Source organism: Bos javanicus, chromosome 20 (genome assembly GCF_032452875.1).
Source record: "Bos javanicus breed banteng chromosome 20, ARS-OSU_banteng_1.0, whole genome shotgun sequence".
NCBI classification, from domain to species: Eukaryota; Metazoa; Chordata; class Mammalia; order Artiodactyla; family Bovidae; genus Bos; species Bos javanicus.
This window is the reverse complement of record NC_083887.1, coordinates 19,357,304-19,379,746: the sequence shown is the minus strand read 5'-3', so window position 1 is coordinate 19,379,746 and position 22,443 is coordinate 19,357,304. Positions and strand designations below refer to the sequence as shown.

The 22,443-nt window shown below is 40.8% G+C and overlaps 1 protein-coding gene and 1 long non-coding RNA gene across 8 annotated transcripts in view; one reads left to right on the top strand and one right to left on the bottom strand.

Moving 5' to 3' along the window:
* PDE4D (phosphodiesterase 4D) overlaps window positions 1-22,443 on the bottom strand; it is a 1,603,025-nt gene that overhangs the window by 828,647 nt on the left and 751,935 nt on the right. The window lies entirely within an intron of this gene.
* On the top strand, window positions 1,868-7,970 carry LOC133233547 (uncharacterized). The gene is made up of 4 exons (XR_009731750.1): window positions 1,868-2,705; window positions 3,266-3,441; window positions 4,746-4,917; window positions 7,210-7,970. It is a non-coding gene; the product is annotated as an uncharacterized LOC133233547 (long non-coding RNA).

The following is a 22,443-nucleotide window of genomic DNA, read 5'->3' as shown; positions in this document are numbered from 1 at the left end:
TGGAAGAAACACAAGCTGGAATCAAGATTGCCGGGAGAAATATCAATAACCTCAGATAGGCAGATGACACCACTCTTATGGCAGAAAGTGAAGAGGAACTAAAAAGCCTCTTGATGAAAGTGAAAGTGGAGAGTGAAAAAGTTGGCTTAAAGCTCAACATTCAGAAAACAAAGATCATGGCATCTAGTCCCATCACTTCATGGGAAATAGATGGGGAAACAGTGGAAACAGTGTCAGACTTTATTTTTCTGGGCTCCAAAATCACTGCAGATGGTGACTGCAGCCATGACATTAAAAGACGCTTACTCCTTGGAAGGAAAGTTATGACCAACCTAGATAGCATATTCAAAAGCAGAGACATGACTTTGCCAACAAAGTTTCGTCTAGTCAAGGCTATGGTTTTTCCTGTGGTCATGTATGGATGTGAGAGTTGGACTGTGAAGAAGGCTGAGCGCCAAAGAATTGATGCTTTTGAACTGTGGTGTTGGAGAAGACTCTTGAGAGTGCCTTGGACTGCAAGGAGATCCAACCAGTCCATTCTGAAGGAGATCAGCCCTGGGCTTTCTTTGGAAGGAATGATGCTAAAGCTGAAACTCCAGTATTTTGGCCACCTCATGCGAAGAGTTGACTCATTGGAAAAGACTCTGATGCTGGGAGGGATTGGGGGCAAGAGGAGAAGGGGACAACAGAGGATGAGATGGCTGGATGGCATCACTGACTCGATGGACTCGAGTCTCAGTGAACTCCGGGAGTTGGTGATGACAAGGAGGCCTGGCATGCTACAATTCATGGGGTTGCAAAGAGTGGGACACGACTGAGCGACTTATCTGATCTGATCTGATGAGTCAAAAAACGCCAGGCAACTTGCTGGAGTTCACAAATTCCTGACCCAGGATTTGAACAGAACTTATCTATAGGAGAGATAAGTGATAGAAAATCAAGGAAGAATTTCTTCCCTTAACCCATAACTGTCCAGGTGAACAAGGAAATACATTTCCATGATTCCAAGAAACAACTTCCAAAAAAAAAAAAAGAGGACTGTTCTTTTAAAATTTTTAGCTGTAAATCAAAGTCTTGGAGCATTCTTGGATGAAGAATCAAAGATCAAAGTGAAGGCCAAATGAGATTCTAAATGGACAAAAGGAGACTCAAAATCCCATCAGTTCTTTTTGACTGAAAGAATAAAATAAACAGTAAAGAGTAAAATCTTTCAGGCCCAAACAAAGCTATAATGAAGGGCATAGCATGGAATGGGTTGAAATATACACTTGAAAAATCCGTAGGTAGTACACCAGGGGTCACCTTTTTTATTTGTTAAGCTAATTAACTTTAATGTTTCAAAACATTATTTTTTTAATACCATGTTAATGTCTGAAACTAAGCCCATGTTAAAACAGATGGAACTTTTTGGAAAGTTTTTTGAACTACAAAGACATTCTGGTTTCAAACACCAGTATGATATTACAGTTTGCAATACCATGTAGAAATAAATTAGTTTCCAACTTAATTCTATTTACTTATTTTTGGCTGTGCTGGGTCTTCTTTGCTAAGCACAGGCTTTTTCTAGTTGCCTGGAGTGGGGGCTACTTTCTAATTGTGGTGAGTAGGCTCCTCCTTGGGGTGGCTTCTCTTGTTGGGGAGCATAGGCTCTAGGGCTTCTGCAAGTACAGCACTCAGGCTCAGTACTTGTGGCACACGGGCTTAGTTGCTATGCGGCATGTGGAATCCTCCTGGACCAGGGATCAAACCTGTGTCCCCTGCATTGGAAGATGAAGCCAGGGAAATTCCCTGGTGGTTGTTTCAAGAGCCATGCTTCAGCTGAAATAGTCCTGAGAAGCCATGATGGAAAAGATGCCAACATAACTAAACTTTACGGGTTTTCTTTTTTAAATTTTGATATGGACCTTCCTATGAAGCTTTCCTTAATTAAATAGTTATCATGTACTTGACAAAGGCTAGCGACATGTTTCTGCAGTTTCTGAAGAGTTGACTCATTGGAAAAGGCTCTGATGCTGGGAGGGATTGGGGGCAGGAGGAGAAGGGGACGACAGAAGATGAAATGGCTGGATGGCATCACCAACTCGATGGACGTGAGTTTGAGTGAACTCCGGGAGTTGGTGATGGATAGGGAGGCCTGGCGTGCTGCGATTCATGGGGTAGCAGAGAGTCAGACATGACTGAGCGACTGAACTGACTGAACTGAACTCTAACATTCTGCTCTGTAAAGAATGTGGTTTGCTTGTGATGCAACTCCTGCAATTGTTGCCAATGACAACGGTTGTTTTCTTGATTAGGTTTCATGTGGTTGGTCAGGTTATGTCATGAGAATTGTATTAAGGAGAAGAATTATGGGTTTATTGAGTGCCAGCTCTATGCAGTGAGAATGGTAGGGTGCAGGGGTGGGAACCAGCAGTGTTTCTTTTGGCAAGAGATCAGAAATGCAGATTTCCTGGGCACTCTACATGAGCTGTGCGACATCAACTGATTTCCCTCGCTCCTACCCTGGAATCTCTTTTCTAGCCTCTGGAAAATTGCCCATGTGGGTTCAGAGAGCAGCATTGATCAGTTCCGCAGCACTCCACATTTCTGTGGCTTCAAGAAACCCTGAACTGCAATCGTCCTCTTCTCCCAGGATGTGTCGCTGAGAATGATCAAAATCAACTGTAATTTTCAACAGATTCTGGACCAGGATTCTGAAAGATAAGGTGGCTATTGAATTATAGTAAATTCAGACTGCAGTCCAATCACTTCCAGCTCTTCTCCTCCCACTGTGGGTTAACAAGTGTTTCCAAAGCCACAGGGGATTGAGAACTCTAAAGCAGCTAATTAACAGTGCTGATCCCTATCACATAAAGCACGTGGGTTCCAGGCAGTAGTAAAACCTCAGCTTCCCCTGGCCAGCAGAATGATGATGGAGCCCTTGGGTTGTATTTGGATATTCTGCTCCCTTCCTGTGGCAGAAAATAACCTTCTCCATAGAGACTTTAGGCCAGAATGGTACTCTGGCGGGGGTGGGGAAACTGCATTGCTGTGACTATGAAAAGGTAAATGAAAATGTCCTCATGTTGAGACTCTGACTCACAACTGGCCTGTTAATGGACAAAGCAGGCCTGAGGCATTCTCTTGACACACTGTCCAATCAAATGAAATATAGGATTGGTGACATGTTGAGTTTCATAGCTTTGGATCAATTATCTTCCAAAACTCGGGTAGCAGAGGTTCCAATACCCTTTTTCAAGTTTTTCTATTTTCTATCTATTTAAAGGTTTCATCAAGAGACATTGAGGGCCAGTCTAATACTGCTGCTGCTGCTAAGTCGCTTCAGTTGTGTCCGACTCTGTGCGACCCCATAGACGGCAGCCCACCAGGCTCCCCTGTCCCTGGAATTCTCCAGGCAAGAATACTGGAGTGGGTTGCCATTTCCTTCTCCAATGCGTGAAGGTAAAAAGTGAAAGTGAAGTCGCTCAGTCGTGTCTGACTCTTCATGACCCCATGGACTGCAGCCTATCAGGCTCCTCCATCCATGGGATTTTCCAGGCAAGAGTACTGGAGTGGGGTGCCATTGCCTTCTCCAAGTCTAATACTGCTGCTGCTGCTGCTAAGTCACTTCAGTCGTGTCCAACTCTGTAGGACCCCATTGATGGCAGCCCACCAGGCTCTGCCGTCCCTGGGATTCTCCAGGCAAGAACACTGGAGTGGGTTGCCATTTCCTTCTCCAATGCATGAAAGTGAAAAGTCAAAGTGAAGTCGCTCAGTCGTGTCCGACTCTTCGAGACCCAGTGAACTGCAGCCTACCAGGCTCCTCCGTCCACGGGATTTTCCAGGCAAGAGTACTGGAGTGGGGTGCCATTGCCTTCTGCGGAGTCTAATATTGCTCACATGCAAATAAAAAAAGAAATACCAAAAAACATAACCATTTTCCAAAAACCTTGGACAAGTCGAGATGAACCTGTTTCATTTCACACAGATGAGTCTCATAAGTTAGGTGCTTTACTAATAAAATTGTCTGTCACACTGACAAATAAAAGCCTTATCTCTCCCCTCCAGCCTATAATCCATCCTCCATAATGTTATCAAAAATGTCTTTCTGAGACATGTCATTTCCTTACTTGAATAACCTTGATTTTTTTTCCTGTTTTATGGTAGATAATCTATACATTTCTTATGCTCCTTATACCCAGGTTCTTACTATCAGACTAACATCTTTGAAACTTCATCTTTGGTTACCAGTAAGGATATTGTATACTCCAATACTATAGTAACAGAAATTCAGTACCCAACATGCCATGTCCTTTCAAGTCTGTTAGTCAACCCACATACTCACACACCGAAATCTTTGTTCCTTTTAAATGTGTGGCTTACGTGCTACTTGCTTTGGGAACCCACCGTTTTCCTACCAGAGAGTTGAATCATACCTCTTTCACTTTTATTCAGTCCTCTATCACCCATTTCACAAGGATAAGGTCTGGGGTTTACTTTTTTACAACAAATATTTGTTTTGTCCTTAGGATATACCAGGAGGGTAAAAAATGACTTGTTAAAATTAGGTCCTTGAAGTAGACCATATCTGCAGGTTCTTTTAATTCTATAATTCATTTTATATGATATATTTTTAATGAGAAGGGCTTGAAGTGATTACTAGGAAATATGTCAGTTAGCAGCTGATATTACTATTTAGTGACATTTGAAATTACAAGAAAGATTTTGATTTACTCCTTATATATTTATGTTTCTCTTTTATACAGAGATTCTCACTTCAAAAGCTATGGAAGCTCTTCAGACTAACACATAAAATCTGGATCTCTAAGCAACTAAAATTTGGTGTGATGGTAAAAATGTTAGAGATTCATCTTAAAAATGCATATCTAAAAGCCAAAAGTTAAAAATGATGCTAATATATCAAATGACATAATTAAGGTATCAAATTATCTGCAAATTACTAAACAATAAGTTGAGTTAAGAGTATAAAAGAGTAAGATAAAGTATAATATTTGCTTAAAATAATAAGCTACACACATAAAATACCCAATATTCTAAGCAATTGAAAAATGGGCTAATATATTCTAGCATGGTATATCCATAAGATGGAGATTATGGAGGAATTCAAAATGGTGGCTTTGAAGAATGTTTAATGATCCTATAAAAGTGTTCATGGTACAAATAAAGGATGTGGTTTGAAAGATCTAATCAAAGATTTTTTTCAAGGGGGTTAGTGGTTTCTTTGGAGAAAGCTCCTTGTGGAATGGAAAGCATTGGGCACTGGGAGCTCAGTCCAATAACAAACCTCAGCTCTCAGATAGGAGAGCCATTCAGAAGGGAACATGGCGCCTGCTACTTAAATGCATTCCCAGGGACAAATCTTTGGACCTTGGGGAGAGCAGAGAGCTGGAAGGTAAAAGATATTGCATGTAATTCTGTACAATATCAGGAATGAAGGGAGCAAATTTAATGTCAGTGGAGCAGCTGTAGAGGCATGGCCTTGTGGTGTCCACCTGATTCGCTGGGGAGCAGCCAGACCCACTGAGCCTTGGGGATGCAGAGAACTGCCTAGACGGGTAGGGGAGACGTGATTCCAACAAAGGGGGGCTTGTTCTTTTGAGACACCTTAGGGATACTCTGAAATAATAAGATGGGTTGCATAAACAACTACTTTAGCAAATGTGTGGAAAGCTAATGAAATTAAAAATTTTATAGCTAACATAACCTCATTCATAGCCATAGGCTGGTAAGATCTGGAAACATTTAAGGTAAAGATTCCTTTAAAAAAAAAAAGTATTATATAGGTATTGGAGAAAAAGATTTAGAAGGTTCATTTGTCATAAACACATTATAAGTAATGGTGTGGGTTGTATAAAAAGAAATAAAGTGAAATTAAAAAAGCAACAGAACAAAAAATTCAAAATAAACTTTGGCTTTCACAGTCAAAAGACTCTCACAAGGAGACGATCGTTTCACTGTTATGCCAGCTTGGTTAGGGTTTGCCTGAAGTAGATAACCACAGTTTTCATTGGAACAGGGATGTTGGTGATTCTAGAAATATTTCACGAGAGGATAGATTCCAAAACCAGAATGGCAAGCCTAAAAAAGATGATGCTTAGAGAGGGCATGCCAGTTATTCCCCAAAGTGAAAACAATTTCAAGGAAAAAAAATTAGCAGAAATTTCTTACTCAGAATTGAGAGCGAAAGGTGGGCAGTACAGACAGGCAGACAAACAGATCCTTATAAAGACGGGTTTCTAAATGACCAGAGCTCCCTCGTGACGTATCAGGCTGCCTTGAAAGGCAATATGTGTTAGGTCATTCTACATTCCCAGGAAGAGCTATCAGGTCTGTGATCAAGGCAGTCTCTGTGCTGGGCCAATGATTAGGCTAAAGGATGTCTATGTTCCTTCCAGTTCTAAGATTCAAAATTCTCTGGGTTTTGTTGGCTGAAAACAGCATTACTTGGAATTATTGTAATTTTCTAATCTTCCCTGAAGTCATACAGTTTATTTAATTAGTCATTATCTTTTAAGCTTTATAAGATATAAATCTATTCCTGATGGGAGTATGAAATATGACACAAGTGGATAGAAGTAATATTTTAATCTAAGGTAAAGTTGAAATCCTTGATTTAGTTCTGTAAATATTCTGGAGTCCAGAATTTGTAGCCAGTGGCTGCATCTTGTCCTGCTCATAAAGGGTTCTGAAATACAGTAGTTTGAGGTCAGTACCCTTATAGAAGTAGCAACAGATCCAGATAACATTTCACAGAGAATCAGAGTTATATTGCTCTGAGCTTAGAGTATACAGAGCTGCAGCTCCAAACATGATTTTGTGCTTTATGAGCTAATGTAATTATTCCATTCAGTATGACCAGTGGAAATTAAAAAGCAGGAAGAGTTCTTTATATATATATATTTTTTCAGTTGATGGGAGTGCCATTGTAGGGGGGGGGTTGGTGGTTGGGAGGGAGGAACTGACTCATTACTGTCTCCTTGATGCCAGAGCTGTGATGAGGCACACTGGACCTCATGGCATTTTCATGCGAACTAGACAGGCATGAGGTCTCTATTCTGTAAATGAGAAAGCTGACAGTCAACCACAGTTTAGTCAAATGAAGAGCCCAAATTAAAACACAGCTCTCCTAAATTAAAATTTGTCCTCTTTCAAAACAATGATAATGATAATTAATATTTTTCAATGTTGTGTTTCAATTCTTGTATCCAGAAGCCATTTCTACTATATTCAGAAATTGTTCAAGTGGCCTAAGATCAAGATTCAGATGGAAAGAATCGAGACCAAATGCATCATTTTACCCATTTCAAAACAGTCTGGACTTCATGCAAAAATAAAACCTTTAAAAAACAAGCTCAAAGATTGAGAATAAGAGCACATAAACAGTTTCCCAGTAAAGAAAGCGTGCTCCAAGATCATTGTAGACAGTATGGAAATTTCAAAGGGTAGCAAAAAAGTGCTCTGATGCCCAAAGTGAATAACAGGATGTGTGACTAAAGCTGCTGACCTACGACCAGCGAGCTCACCTCAGAACCCAGGAGCCGCTGACGTGATGTTTCGCTTTCTTTCTCTTTCCTCTTCCTCTCTTTGTCCTCATTTTTCATTCCACCCTCTGCCTCCGTTCTGTTTCCTCCCCTTCCATACTTTCTGTCCTCCTTTATTGTTTCTTTAATTGACCTTAATACGAAACTCAAGTAATTAAAAATTTGTTAAGTATCCTGAAAATGTCTGTCTACTTCTGTTCTTCATGTTCAGGGCATATAGGTGCAATCTGTTTCTTTCTCTGGTAGTTTGATTGTCACACTGATTCTTCTGAGCCACACTCCACCTACCCTAGAATCGTGTGTGTGCGTGTGTGTGTGTATTGTCAACAGGGAGGCAAAAGCACAATGTCAATACTCTGTAAGAAAGAAAATGTTCCTTACCCCTCCCTGACTTAGGAGTACTTCCTGGTATGCAGGCTCAGAGTACACCCAGCAGCACGGAATGATCTCCTACGGCATTTTACAGGAACAACGTCAATAGAAGAATGGCATCCAAGAGGATTCAAATAACCTCTTGTTTAAAATTTTCCTGCCTAAAGGGACTCTATTCTTTGTAACGCACATACAGTCTAAATATGTTATCTTTGGATGGAGAAGTCCGTTGTTAAAAGCCTCAGGAACAAATGCTCTTGTTGATCTTAGCCAAAGGATAAAGAGCTATGAACACAATGCTGGAGTTGATAGTGCTCCCAGCCACACAGAACTACTTTAGAGAACCTGTATATGAATTCTGGATCTTCTTGGCTGATGACATGGAATACTTCACTTAACCTCATGATTTTATGTTTCAGAATGAAAACATTGTGCTTTTAACCCTCAGGGTAACAGGGCAAATGGTGGGGAGATTAAGCACAAGCATCCACCACCTATACATAGAGAATTGGCCCTCAGACTTCTGGGATAATTTTGACTTATTAATATTGTCCATAGTATGCATTTATTGACTTCTTCAAAAATATTCATAGAATGCCATCTTAATACTAATCAGGACCGGGACCTATAATGATTACAAACTTAAATACTGAAATATTAGAAATACAAAATAAGTTCCTGCCCCAAGGCTAAAGCTTTGGGAGAGAGGAGACAGCCGCAGGCTTAGAATTCAACTACTTCTGTCACTTGGTCTCTGAGTGATTTTGGGCAAATCACTTCAGCCTTCTAAACTCTCCCTTTGTGTGTGTGCTCAGTCGCTCAGTCGTGTCCAACTCTTTGGAACCCCATGGACTGTAGCCCACCAGACTCCTCTGTCCATGGGATTATCTTGGCAAGAATACTGGAGTGGGTTGCCATTTCTTCCTCCAGGAGATCTTCCCCACCCAGGATTGAACCTGCCTCTTCTGTTTTTCCTGCATTGGTAGGCAGATTCTTTACCATGAGTAACCTGGGAAGCCCCAAAACTCTCACTTTGCCTTCTACCAAACAGTGATTGCATCCTCCTCCCAAGACATTGTGAGAACAGGTGAGAAAATGTGAGACAAAGTGCCCTGGGTGCTATGACCACACAACAGAGCACTGTAACCAAAGCATTCACACACTCTAGTGCAGGAAGCAATGTGCGGTCCCAGGAAACAATGAGGAAGAATCAAGGGGCTCTTCAAAGAGGCAAATGATGATTTCCCAAAACTGTGTGCTATGGGCTCAGAAAAGAGAGAATTTGCGATTGGTGAGGTCACGAAAGGCTTTCTGGGGAGGATAGGTGGCAGAGAAAGGAAACAAAAATGAATTAAGGATGAGCAGCATGCAGATAGGCCTTGGTCCCATGGTAACTAATGTGAAAACTGAGGCTCAGAAATGATATATGATATGCCTGAGGCCACACTAGAACCAGTAAGTAGCAACATCTACTTTAAAAGCCATTTTACTCATTTATTTAATTACAATGTTCAGGCACTTGAGATACTTAGCAAGGGGTTCTGTGTGTGTGTGTGTGTGTGTGTGTGTGTGTGTGTGTTTCAGGCATAACTTGAATGAGGAAAGCAAGGTCATCATGGAAAAAAACCCCAAAAAACCTAATAAGCAATGTCCTCTACTTGTAACATATTTGAGGGACTGTGTCTGAGAACTCCAGCTGGATAGAAGTGTGCCCTGTGAAGGAGGAAACAAGGCAGTGCATGTCTACTGGGACCTGGGAGCAATCTCAAGAAGTTTGAACATCTTCCACTATGAAATAAAGTCTCCTCGAAAAGTCTTTCAACAGGAGCGTGATCTAATCAAGATGGTTTGGGGAAGGCTGGTTTGGCATCACATAAAAGAACTGAATGGGTAAGATGCAGAGAACAAAAAAAAGCTGTTGACCTATGGTGATGTGGCTCTGGCTGAGGGTAGAGATCAAAGGAAAGGAACAGAGATGAAGGAAATGCTGGGACAACCGAGTGAATGATGGCAATTGGGAGTTGAAGGAGGTGGCTCTGTTAACAGATGACTGCAGGGACTTCCCTGGTGGTCCAGTGATTAACACTTAGCTTTCCAACACAGAAGGTGGGGGTTCGATCCCTGTTTGGGGAAATAAGATCCACATGTCTCAGGGCCAAAAAAACTTAAAACATAAAACAGAAGCAATGTTGTAACAAATTGAATAAAGCCTTTAAAAACTGGTCTACATCAAAAAACTTTAAAAACAAAACCAAATCTGTAAGCTTCAAGCTCAGGTGGCCAGAAGGAATGATGGCTATATGAGTAGAAATGGAGACATCTTGAGGCTGCTGATTTTGCAGGAAAGAGAAGCCTGCTGACCAACACAGAGTTCAAGTGACAAGACAGTCAGATGCAATGTCCAAAAAGTAGTCATAGTAAGACAAGCGGTCTGATTACAGACAGTCTCTGTAGGAGTCCAAGATCATATTGTGGGTGTGCAGGATTTCCATGGAAGAGAGAAACTCAGGGACAAAATGATCAAGAATTACCCCTTGGGAAATACCCAGTGTCCAGCTGTGAATACTGAAAACTTTTATCGATAATGATGACAAAATATTGACTGGAATTTGGGGGGGTTTTTTGCCTTCAGCAAAGCTTGAAAACAGTGGACAAGCATCTAGAGGGACAGAATTGGTCTTCTGACATGTTTATTTCATTCTTACTTGATTGTAGTCAACAACTATCCTCATATAAATCAGAATTTCATGTGGGGCTTGTTTTCTTTCTAACCAAGTGGTGAGATGATACAAAAGTAGCCAACTCTTACCATCTTGAACTTCACTGGCAGTTCAGTTCAGTTGCTCAGCTGTGTCCGACTCTTTGCGACCCCATAAATCACACCACGCCAGGCCTCCCTGTCCATCACCAACTCCCGGAGTTCACCGAGACTCACATCCATCAAGTCAATGATGCCATCCAGCCATCTCATCCTCTGTCGTCCCCTTCTCCTCCTGCCCCTAATCCCTCCCAGCATCAGAGTCTTTTCCAATGAGTCAATTCTTCGCGTGAGGTGGCCAAAGTACTGGAGTTTCAGCTTTAGCATCATTCCCTCCAAAGAAATCCCAGGGCTGATCTCCTTCAGAATGGACTGGTTGGATCTCCTTGCAGTCCAAGGGACTCTCAGGAGTCTTCTCCAACACCACAGTTCAAAAGCATCAACTCTTTGGTGCTCAGCCTTCTTTACAGTCCAACTCTCACATCCATACATGACCACAGGAAAAACCATAGCCTTGACTAGATGGACCTTTGTTGGCACAGTAATGTCTCTGCTTTTGAATATACTATCTAGGTTGGTCATAACTTTCCTTCCAAGGAGTAAGCGTCTTTTAATTTCATGGCTGCAGTCACCATCAAAAAGAACCCGAATATGTTCATATTCATATTGGTTTAGGTCAATTGCCAACACAGTTGAGCCTGAGCATCCAGCCTTTAAGGAATGAAGATTCATTCCTAACGGCTCATTATCTAAAAGGACAGAATGGCTTTGAAATGTAGTCTAAGAACCATTAATGGCAAAGAAAAGTTCTACTCAAATGATTAACTACTTGACCAGTTCACTACATGAGGAATGGGGATTCATACTTTCTGAACAACATCTGTCTGTTCAGCAATTAAGTATGGACGAAGGGGCTTTTTTTTTTCTTATTGGTGTATAGTTGCTTTACAATGTTCTGATAGTTTCTGCTGTAAAGCAAAGGGAATCAGCCACACGTATACATATATCCCCTTTTTCGGACTTCCTTCTCATTTAGGTAACCACAGAGTATTGAATAGTTCCCTGTGCTATATAGTTAAGTATCATTAGTTATCTATTATATAGTAGTGTATATATGCTAATCCAAATCTCCCATTTCACCCTACCCTTACTCTTTTCCCTCCCTAGGTATCCATACATTTGTTCTCTATGTCTGTGTCTCTAGTTGTGATTTGCAAATAAGTTCATCTATACTATTTTTCTAGATTCCATATATATTCCATTAATATGCGATATTTGTTTTTCTGACCTTCACTTTATATGATAGTCTCTAGGTCCATCCATATCTCTTCAAATGGCACAGTTTCTGAACAAAGGGGCTTTTTTGTATGATTTTTTTTACCTTTACTGGTTTATTCATGCTGTGATAGCGATTACATATTTAAAATGTTGCTACTTAGGTATACAGAGTGAAATCTAATTTAATTCCTATTCCAGCAGACCCTCATGAAAACATAGGAATGTAAACAACTTCGATGTTGTACAGGAAGTTACTATGCAGTATCCAATGTGAGACTCTGCCTGTGTGCTTACACACACACAGATACACACATACAGATACAGATGTTTGCACACACACAGATATACACACACACAGAAACGCACACACACATCACTAGCTGTCTCTGTGCTAAGTCTGCAGCTGGCCTCAACTTCCTGTTCAGAATGCTCAAAGAATAATCATATCTGAAGATGAAGGAGAATGAGTCACACTGAGGGAAAATGTCTTCAGTAGAAAGGGGGCATAAATATTTGTCTTCAAGATGCTTGTAAAGAAGGAGCAAAAGAGTAATCATTTCACAGAGATGCCATCTGTGCTGCTGGCATAGCCAAGCCAAGTAGCCCCGGGCTTCCCAGGTGGCCTGGAGAAGCAGCCCCTCTCCCCCGCCTTCCTGGTTCTCAGAGCCCCATTTTCGGAGTTTTTCCCTCGGGGCTTATGTTCCACTGACCCATAAATGTTCACTGTAATTATACCAATTTTCCCCTCCACACATGGCTCACCACTCTTCTTGTCTGTCTTTTTAAAAAAAAATAGTTTTCAAAACAGCATGCTTTACAGCAAAAACCTCTGCTAAAAAGGTACATAATAAAAGTAACAACATAGTTATTTAAGGCATTTAAAACTCTTAGTAATAATATAAATTAAAAATGAATTTATTACACCAAAAAAAAAAATCCAAGAATGAATTCAAGTACTTGATGGGTAGAAGGGAAAGAAAAATCAGACAGAAGCTGGTCCAGTGGGCAGCCTGGCTCTTGACCAGCCTGGAGTGGAATCCCTGAGCAGCTGAGTTTTTCTGGAGAAAGGCTACTGAGCTGCCCCAGTCCATACCTAACACCCCTCTGTCCACTGAGAGGCACTCCTGGGTGTCTTTGAGATTTAGTTTCTTCATCTGCAGCAGGAGGCCTCCTGTCCTGAGGGGGTGAGGTTGGGGAGATTAGGTGAGAACAGTGGAAACCTTTGCTATCCATTGTTCTCTGAGAATGTTTTCTATTGGAATTATCTCCTGAAGTCACAGAGGCTAAAGTCAAAGGTCAACCTTCTTTCTCAATAAATATTGACAGGCATAGTTCAATAGGTAGCTCCTTCAATGTCCAACAGAGGTTTCAGTTTCTCTGGAAATCTGTAATAGAGGAGCCTCCGTATGTGAAAGTAATAAGAGGCAGCTGGTCTGTCTCTGTGGGTGAAGAGGAAGGGGAAAAATAAGGTCTGAGAAAAGTGGCAAGATGCTGGGAACATCTCCTCCTTGGTGACCCCCACACTGGTCCTACTGAGAGGAGACCTGGGTGGGTGAGATCCTTCATGAGGCATTGTCAACTACAAAACTGTCACTTGCCACGGGCACTTGCCCTCAACCTCTGAGGATCAAATCACATGCTGCTACAGCTGCTGACCTTCAATGCCCCTTGAAGGGGGTTCAGGCTGGAGATCACGGCTGAGGCACTCTGTGCCCTGGAAAACTGGCAGAACAGGTCTTCAGATAGTTATATATTTTCAGGAGCTGATATTACAAGCTCAATTCTTGCATCTCCTCCTATCTAGAAAAGCTCTTAATCCCTTCACGGTGACATCAGCTCCTCCAGACTAGGGGAAACTTTTGCAAAGATGAGTGCTTAATTGTAAGAACTCCCCCTTCATCAAAATCACATATATATTGACCTACACCCCCTATCTCTTCAGAGAAATTTCTCAGAGCTATCTGAGGGGCTGTCTCCTGGGCTGTACTCCTCATTTTGTCCCAAATAACTTGCAACTCTCACATTGTGCATTTTTTAAAGTATAGCACTTACCTCTGTGGCTAAAGGGTAGAAGTGGAAAGATGAAGCTCCCTTTCCTAAAGCTTTTATGAAAATGCTGCAACAAGGAAATCTATTAAATACAGGTTGAATATGTACATCTGTTCTGTTAAAATAGGACTCAAATATGACATAAAATATTAGAGTAGATGGCCATAAAAAAAGAATGAAATATTGCCATTTGCAGAAACATAGATGGACCTAGAGATTATCATACTAAATGAAGACAGGAAGACCTATATCACATGATACCACTTACATGTGGAATCTAGAATATGATGCAAATGAACCTATTGACAAAATAGAAACAGACTCACTGACATAGAGGACAGACTGCTCCGCAGTCACCATAGCCCTGCTTATTGTTGCCAAGGAGGAGGGGCGGTGGGGGAGGAATAGACCAGGATGGTTTGGGACTAGCAGATGCAAACTATTATATACAGAATGGACAAAACAAGGTCCTACTGTACAGCACAGGGAACTATGCTTAATACCCTACAATAAACCATAATGGAAAAGAATATGAAAAGGAACATATGCATGTGTGTGTATATATATATATATATATATATATATATATATTATTTAATTAATTTTCTGTATACCAGAAACTAACACAACATTGTAAATCAACTATATTTCAGTTAAAAAAAAAATCAGAGCAGCAATCAACCAATCCAGTCTCCTAGTTCACAGAAGGGAAATTTGTCTCAAGCCACATCACTGGGTAAACACACTGCTGGTACAAGGCTTTACTCCACATTACTACTCTGGTTCACAAGCTGATGTTACAGCTTGGATTGCATCTCCCCAAATAAATATATTTTAGTCCTAATCCCTATAGCCTCAGAATGTGACTGTCTTTAGAAATAGGGTCTTTAGAGGTAACCAAGGTAAAGTCATTAGGGTGGGTCCCCATCCAACAGGATCAGTGTCCTCATATGAAGAGATAAGGACAGAGGGAAAAGACAGTCATCCACAACCAAGGAGACAGGCTTGGAACATACTTCCCTAGTACCTTCAGAGGTAACATGGCCCTGCTGACATCTTGAATTCAGACTTCTGGCTTCCACAAATGTGGGACAATATATTTCTGTTGTCCTTGGCCATCTATTTTATGATACTTTGCTATGGCAGCCCTATGAAACTAATACATCTGCCAATCAGAATTTTAGTCAAATAATAGACTGGGAGGGAGGGAGGGTTTGGTTTCTTGGGAGGCATTTTTATATCACAGGAATCACTTAACATCATAACTTTGAAAAATAAATGCACTTCAAATATTGTCTTCGGTGCAAAGGTCCATAGAAATCCAATTACACAAATTTACAGTCCAGAGAAAGGGAAAAATCAAATTACTATTCATAGAAATTTAAGCAGGGTTTATGACTGGAAAAATCAACAGGGCTATAGTGCCTGTGGAGCAGTGTGACTAAGAACGCAGCCTCAGGTGTCAGGCTGCCTGGGTTTGGGTCTTATCTCTGCCATTTGCTAAGTGTGTAATCTACAGAAAGCTGCAGAGACTCACTGCTTTTTCAATTTCCTCAAGAAGTGTGTTGTGCAGACTCTCAGAGATAGCAAATTTGAAGCCGTCAGAATGGCATTTCACCTATGATGACTATTAACTGAATTTTAGCAATTATTATGATTACTAATGGTAGAGAATTGCTTTCATTTTTTAAAACTATTTAAAAGCTAACACTTTAAAGTTAAAAATGAAAATATATTTTTAGATGAAACTTACTTTATGTTTTATTTTTATTTTTTTGTTTTTTTTATTTTTTTTAATTTATTCCATATCTATTATTCTGGAGCACTTCATTTATTGTAAAGAAATATAAGACTTAGATACCAAATATGAAGATACTATTCAAAAACACAGATAGCCAACTAAGCTAACTAGTTACCCATAAAATTACAAAATATTTTATGTACAAAGTCATTCTTTTCATAAAATTGGAAATATTTCAAGAAATAAGGTTACTGCACTCTGATATGAACCATACCTATCATAATACCGAACCACTGGTGAATAAAATAAGCTGATCTTCTCTACTGCTATTGTTCAGAATTGGTTGCAGGGATGGAAATTCAATTTCCTGGTCACACACTTCTGAGCTGTATCGATTGGTTGGGCCAAACCTAAATTGCAGAGCTTGGTAGATGCAGGAGAGAAAAATGTCTGAAAAGTCAATCCAGTCAGAAGTCGAAGCTACTGAAAAAGTAAAAAGAGGTAAACCCTCCACCCAGGGAAATGGAGAATCCTGTTGCTTATGGGAAATAGGAATAATTGTTATGAACAAATCTAGAAATTAGATTAATTGGTATCATGGTCATGTCAAGAACATGCCAAAGCAGACAGAAGGCAATCTGCTGAACGGCAAAGCTATACTCTGTGAAATCTGGGGAGACAGTTCCTGAGAGAGCCAGTCACTGGCATGGGAGAACAAGCTATTTAGATTCTCCAGGTAAATGAAATCTTCTGGAGAGTTATTGTATTGTGCTTGAGCTATTAAACCCTCCTTGTAACATAACATTTTATACTGACCCCCCCTTTTTTTTAAATGAGGGCTTTTAGCAATATATCTACCTTCCATATTCCTGAGGATCACACTTGAACCTTGGAACAAACAGAGGCCTGATAATACACCCAGAGACAATCAGACTTCATCCTGAAACAAAGGGACCACTCTTGGCACAGATTCACAGATTTATTTGTGGAAATTCCCAGGTTGAGGACAGAGCCTCCTGTCTTGGCATTCCAACAGGGAATAGCTCAAACACCACTCTTACCTGCCCCCCTCGCCCCCACCACCATGCAGGCTTCCAGAATGTCAGGCTCTGCTCTAAGGACCTCACCCACATTGACATATATCCTCCTAACAAAGTTACAGCAGGTACTATGATTAACCTTATTAAAAAATACATTATTTTTAATTGTGGTTAAAAAAAACCAACAAAATATATAATTTTTAGTGTTTTGTAGTGTTAAGTATATTCACAAATTCTGTGCAATAGATATCCAGAATTTGTCATCCTGCCAAATTAGAACTCTGAATCCATTAAACAACTATGATTATTCACATTTGAGGTAGGAGAAAAATGAGGTATGGAGATGTTAGATAACTTTTGCAAGGTCACATAGCTAGTAAGTGACAGAGGCATAATTTAGAAGCATGTCGTTTGTCTCCGACACTTGGAGTCTTAACTGTTTAGCTACGTGCTTTGCCACCCAGTTGTGTCTCACTCTTGTAATTCCATGGACTGTAGCCCAACATGCTCCTCTGTCCATAGAATTTTCCAGGCAAGAATACTGGAGTGGGTTGCCATTCCTACTCCAGGGGATCTTCCTGACCCAGGGATCAAACCCATGTCTCCTGAGTCTCCTGCATCGGCAGGCAGATTCTTTACCACTAGTGCCACCTGGGAAGCCCCAGGAAAGTTGAGAGGAAGTATCAGAATGTGAAAAGGAAATAAAGTGTACACATAGGTGTATGTGCATGGATAGGGGGACAATAGAAGCAGAGAGACCTTAATTGGGCCAGAGCTAACAGCCTGGGCCATCCTTGCCACCACCGCCCTACTCAGGTCTAGACAACCATCATTTGGGCTAAAGTAACTAGGGCTTATGGAGAAGGCAATACTCCAGTACTCTTGCCTGGCAAATCCCATGGACAGAGGAGCCTGGTAGGCCGCAGTCCATGGGGTTGAGAGGAGTCGGACATGACTGAGCGACTTCACTTTCATGCATTGGAGAAGGAAATGGCAACCCACTCCAGTGTTCTTGCCTGGAGGATCCCAGGGACGGGGAGCCTGGTGGGCTGCCATCTATGGGGTCACACAGAGTTGGACACGACTGAAGCGACTTAGCAGCAGCAGCAGCAGCAACTATGGCTTAACTGGCTCTCAACATCTAAACCCCAGTCCTGCCATCTCTTACCTACATCAGAGCCAGGATGATCCTTCAAAATCTGATGGAGCCACAGCTCCATTTTCTCTCTTCTCTGATTTTTCCTATTAATCATTATATCACATATATATCCCCTTCACTCCCCCAGCTAAATTCATATGTTGAAACCCTAATCCCCAATGTATGTGTGAGGTGGTTAAGGTTGAATGAGGTCATGGGGATGAGGCCCTCATGATGGGATTAGTGCCCTTCTAAGAAGAGACAGCACAGATCTTGTCCCTCTCTCTCCACCATGGCAAGAAGGCAGCTGTCTGAAACTCAGGAATTGAGCCCTTACCAGAAACTGACCAGGCTGGCACCCTGATCTCAGGTTTCCAGCCTCCAGAACTGCGACAAAATAAACGTCTTTTGTTTAAGCCCTCTGTCTGTGGCATTTTGCCAAGGCAATGCAAGTTGACTAAGGCATTTCCTGCATCATTTCTCAAAGCACTGCATATCCTTCCTATACAGGAATTATCCCAGCATAGAAGTAGTTACAGACGACTATAACTTTTAATTAGTCACTAAATATCAGGTTCAACAGAGAAGGAAGTGTATTTCTTTCTTTAAGTAAGTGTTCAACAATTCTTTGTTGAATGAATAAATGCTAAAATGTGCTATAGGGAATTTCCAGATCAAAAATGAGTTGAAGGCTCAATTCAACTTGATCATCTTACCCTATGTAAGCATGTGCACGCATCTCCCCTGCTATTTATAACCGAAGGTATTTTCTTTGAGGGAGGCACTAATAAACGAAAGGTCATTTTGTTCTGCTGATTGCTTGGGAGTTAAAAGATGGATGAGTACAAGGAGAGAGGTAGAGGGCTAAATTCCATTCAGTTAAAAAAATCTGAAACTCCTATGAGCAGCTTTTGGATGAGGAGAGATATAGAAGATGAGGAGGGGAGAGAAGGGCCAAGGAAATGGCAGAAAGCTAGCACTTTCGTTGTAGACATGACTGGGTAACTTACTTTAGAAGGCTGTGAACATCTACTTTATTATTTTTTTATTGGACTATCATTGACTTACAATGTTGTGTTAGTTTCTGGTGTACAGAAAAGTACTCAATCGTGTGTATATATATATATATGTCATATCTCACACATATATCATATATCACATATATATGACTGATCACTTTGCTGTACACTAGAAGCTAACATATATATATTATATACTTTTCAGATTCTTTTCTATTATGTTATCAAAATATATTGAATATAGTCCTCTGTGCTACACAGTAGGTTCCTATTGATTATTTTACATATAGTAGTGTATGTATGTTAATCCCAAGCTCCTAATTTATTCTTCCCACCTCTTTAGTAATCATATTTTTCCCCCTATGTCTGTGGGTCTTTTTCTGTTTTGTAAATACATTTACAGATTTCTACATATAAGTGCTATCATATGATATTTATGTTTCTCTGACTTATTTCACTTAGTATGATAATCTCTGGGTAAGACTATGAACATCAAAATACTATTCACTTCACATTTTTTGTGAGTGTAAATTACATTTATTTCTTCAAATCATCAGAGAGGTCAGATACATACCTAAATATCATATGTGGATGAGTATCCTTTCATGGGGGGAAAAATGGCTGGTGTTCAGGAAAATGAAGCAAGAGACTCAGTTCTACCACTGGCCTCTGTGGTAGTGATGGCTGCTGTGAGCTATTTCCTCAACTGAACAACTTCTGCTGAGCCAGAGACTTGGGACCTGATGTGATCAGGAGACAGGCGCTGAGTCCCCTGGAAATTCTTGAAGGCTTTGGAGAGAATATGGGACTTTTCACAAGCTGCACAATGGGGTTTTATCTAGATCTTAGAAAACAGGATGAACTCAGTCCTATGAGGGAGAATTTCCACGTATTATAAACAATAAAAAGCTCAGCTGAAGTTTAACCTGGTAGCAACTAGAAAACAAGCTTCTGGCTGTTCTTGAGCAGATGAAAGTTCATATTCACACACCCAAGTAACCACCAACACCCCTGCCCTAAACAGATGAACAGTTCAATCGGTAACCTTGGGGGTCCGATTTAATCTCGGAGCTCTGTTAATTGCAGAGTATGATTACAAAGGATTTTATGAGGATGTATTATATAAATGCTGACATTCAACAGCGAGAGAACTTTAAGGAAATAGGAACATGCAATAAGATTGTATGGAATATTCCTGGAGACCATCAGAATTAGGAGGACTTGATTAATTGAACAAAACAAGAAATGATATCTCATTTTTGGTTGGGTGTGTAAGTGAGAACCTGAAACACAGGCTTCATCATGAAAGGAAGTTTGTAAAGGAAACTCGTGGTATGGGATAAATCAACGGTCACTGGGCGAAAAAAAAAAAAAAAAATACAGGAAATGACTGACTTTTAGAGTTTATGCTTGGGTGAATGATGACAAATATAGTAAACCTTTGGTCTATATCATGCAATAAATGTGTGAACAAATCTTTATTTGTTCTGCTTTTGCTGGGGAAATCAACTGCCTAGATAAAACAAAGAAAAGACTTGTATCAGACAGTCCTGAGTAACTGTAGAGGTTTGGCAGTCTGATATCATTGTTGTTGTTCTGTTACTAAGTTGTTTCTGACTCTTGGAGATTCCATGGGCTGCAGCATGCCAGGCTTCCCTGTCCTTCACTGTCTCCCACAGTTTTCTCAAACTCATGTGCATTGAGTTGATGATGCCACCCAACCATCTCATCCTCTGTCGTCCCCTTCTCCTCCTGCGCTCAATCCTTCCCAGCATCAGAGTCTTTTCCAATGAGTCAGCTCTTCACATCAAGTGACCAAAGCGTTGGAGCTTCAGCTTCAGCAGCAGTCTTTCCAGTGAATATTCACTGTTGATTTCCTTTAGGATTGACTGGTTTGATCTCCTTGCAGTCCAAGGAATTCTCGAGTCATCTCCAGTACCACAATTCAAATGCATCAATTCTTTGGTGCTTTCTTTCTTTATGGTACAACTCTCACATCTGTACATGACTACTGGAAAAACCATAGCTTTGACTATAGGGAGCTTTGTTCTCAAAGTAATGTCTCTGCTTTTTAATACACTATCTAGGTTTAAAGTGAAAGTGAAGTCGCTCAGTCATGTCTGATTCTTTGCGACCCCACGGACTGTAGGCTACCAGGTTCCTCCATTCGTGGGATTTTCCAGGCAAGAATACTGGAGTGGGTTGCCATTTCCTTCTCCAGGAGATCTTCCCAACACAGGAATTGAACCCAGGTCTCCCACATTGTAGGCAGATGCTTTACTGTCTGAGCCACCAGGGAAGTCCCCCTATCTAGGCTTGGGGCATAGCTTTTCTTTCAAGGAGCAAGCATCTTTCAATTCTGTGGCTGCAGTCACCATCCGTGGTGATTTTGAATCCCATGATAAAATCAGCCACTGTTTCCACTTTTTCTGCTATCATTAGCAGGAAACAATTTTGATACTAATGGTGGTATAGGGTATCTTGCAATTTAGTTATAAATACAAATTCCTAATTGCACTCCAAGCTGACAGCACACGTCTCCAAGCCTATTGCTGTGTGTCTCCAGAGCACACTGTCCAGAGAGATCAGCTTTGCCTTAAAGGAGTTTAAACCACCACCAGAGGCAGACATATAATATTCCACTTACATAAGTCCAGGATGGGGAAAGTAAGGATTAGTCAATAAATAGTATCTGGAAGCAAGGGTCTATATAGAACTGAGTGAGGTTTAGTCACTAGAAATGAAAATGAAGACTCAACTCACTGAGTTTTTTTACTCTGCTCTATAGCGAAGAACAGCTTCCTGCATGTTTCCAATCTGAATACTAACTAAAGAGTACCCTCTAGTGGCCTTCTGAGGGAACTACAAAACCTGGGAATGCCGAATAAACACTGAGAAAGATCAGAAAGGAATGGCTGCCCACTCAGTATTCTAGCTTGGAGAATTCCATGGACTGTACAGTCCATGGGGTCGCAAAGAGTTTGGACACAACTGAGCAACTTAAAAAAATGACAAAATAAGAAACTAAATAAAAATAAAGATAAATAAAAAATATTGATAAAGAAAAATGAAGAAATATAAAAATGATAAGAATATCTGTTTAATTTTTCTTTAGTTCAAGGGGAAATAACCGATCACTGGGTACAGAAAGTGCTGATACAGTGGCAAGTATACATTTGTGCTAAGTCTCTTCAGTCGTGTTTGACTGACTCTTTGTGACCCTATGGACTGTAGCCTGCCAGGCTCCTCTGTCCATGGGATTCTCCAGGCAAGAATACTGGAGTGGGTTGCCATGCCCTCCTCCAGGGGATTTTCCCAACACAGGGGTCGAACCGTGTCTCCTGCATGGCAAGGGGATTCTTTACCAACTGAGCCACCAGGGAAGCATGCCTGTTCTTAATTATCTAACCTAGATGAGGTTGCCAGTAGTTCCAAATGTATGACTGTTTACAATCAAAGCTCTAGAATAGGGACTCTTCTACTGATGTCAGATTGGCCTTATAATAT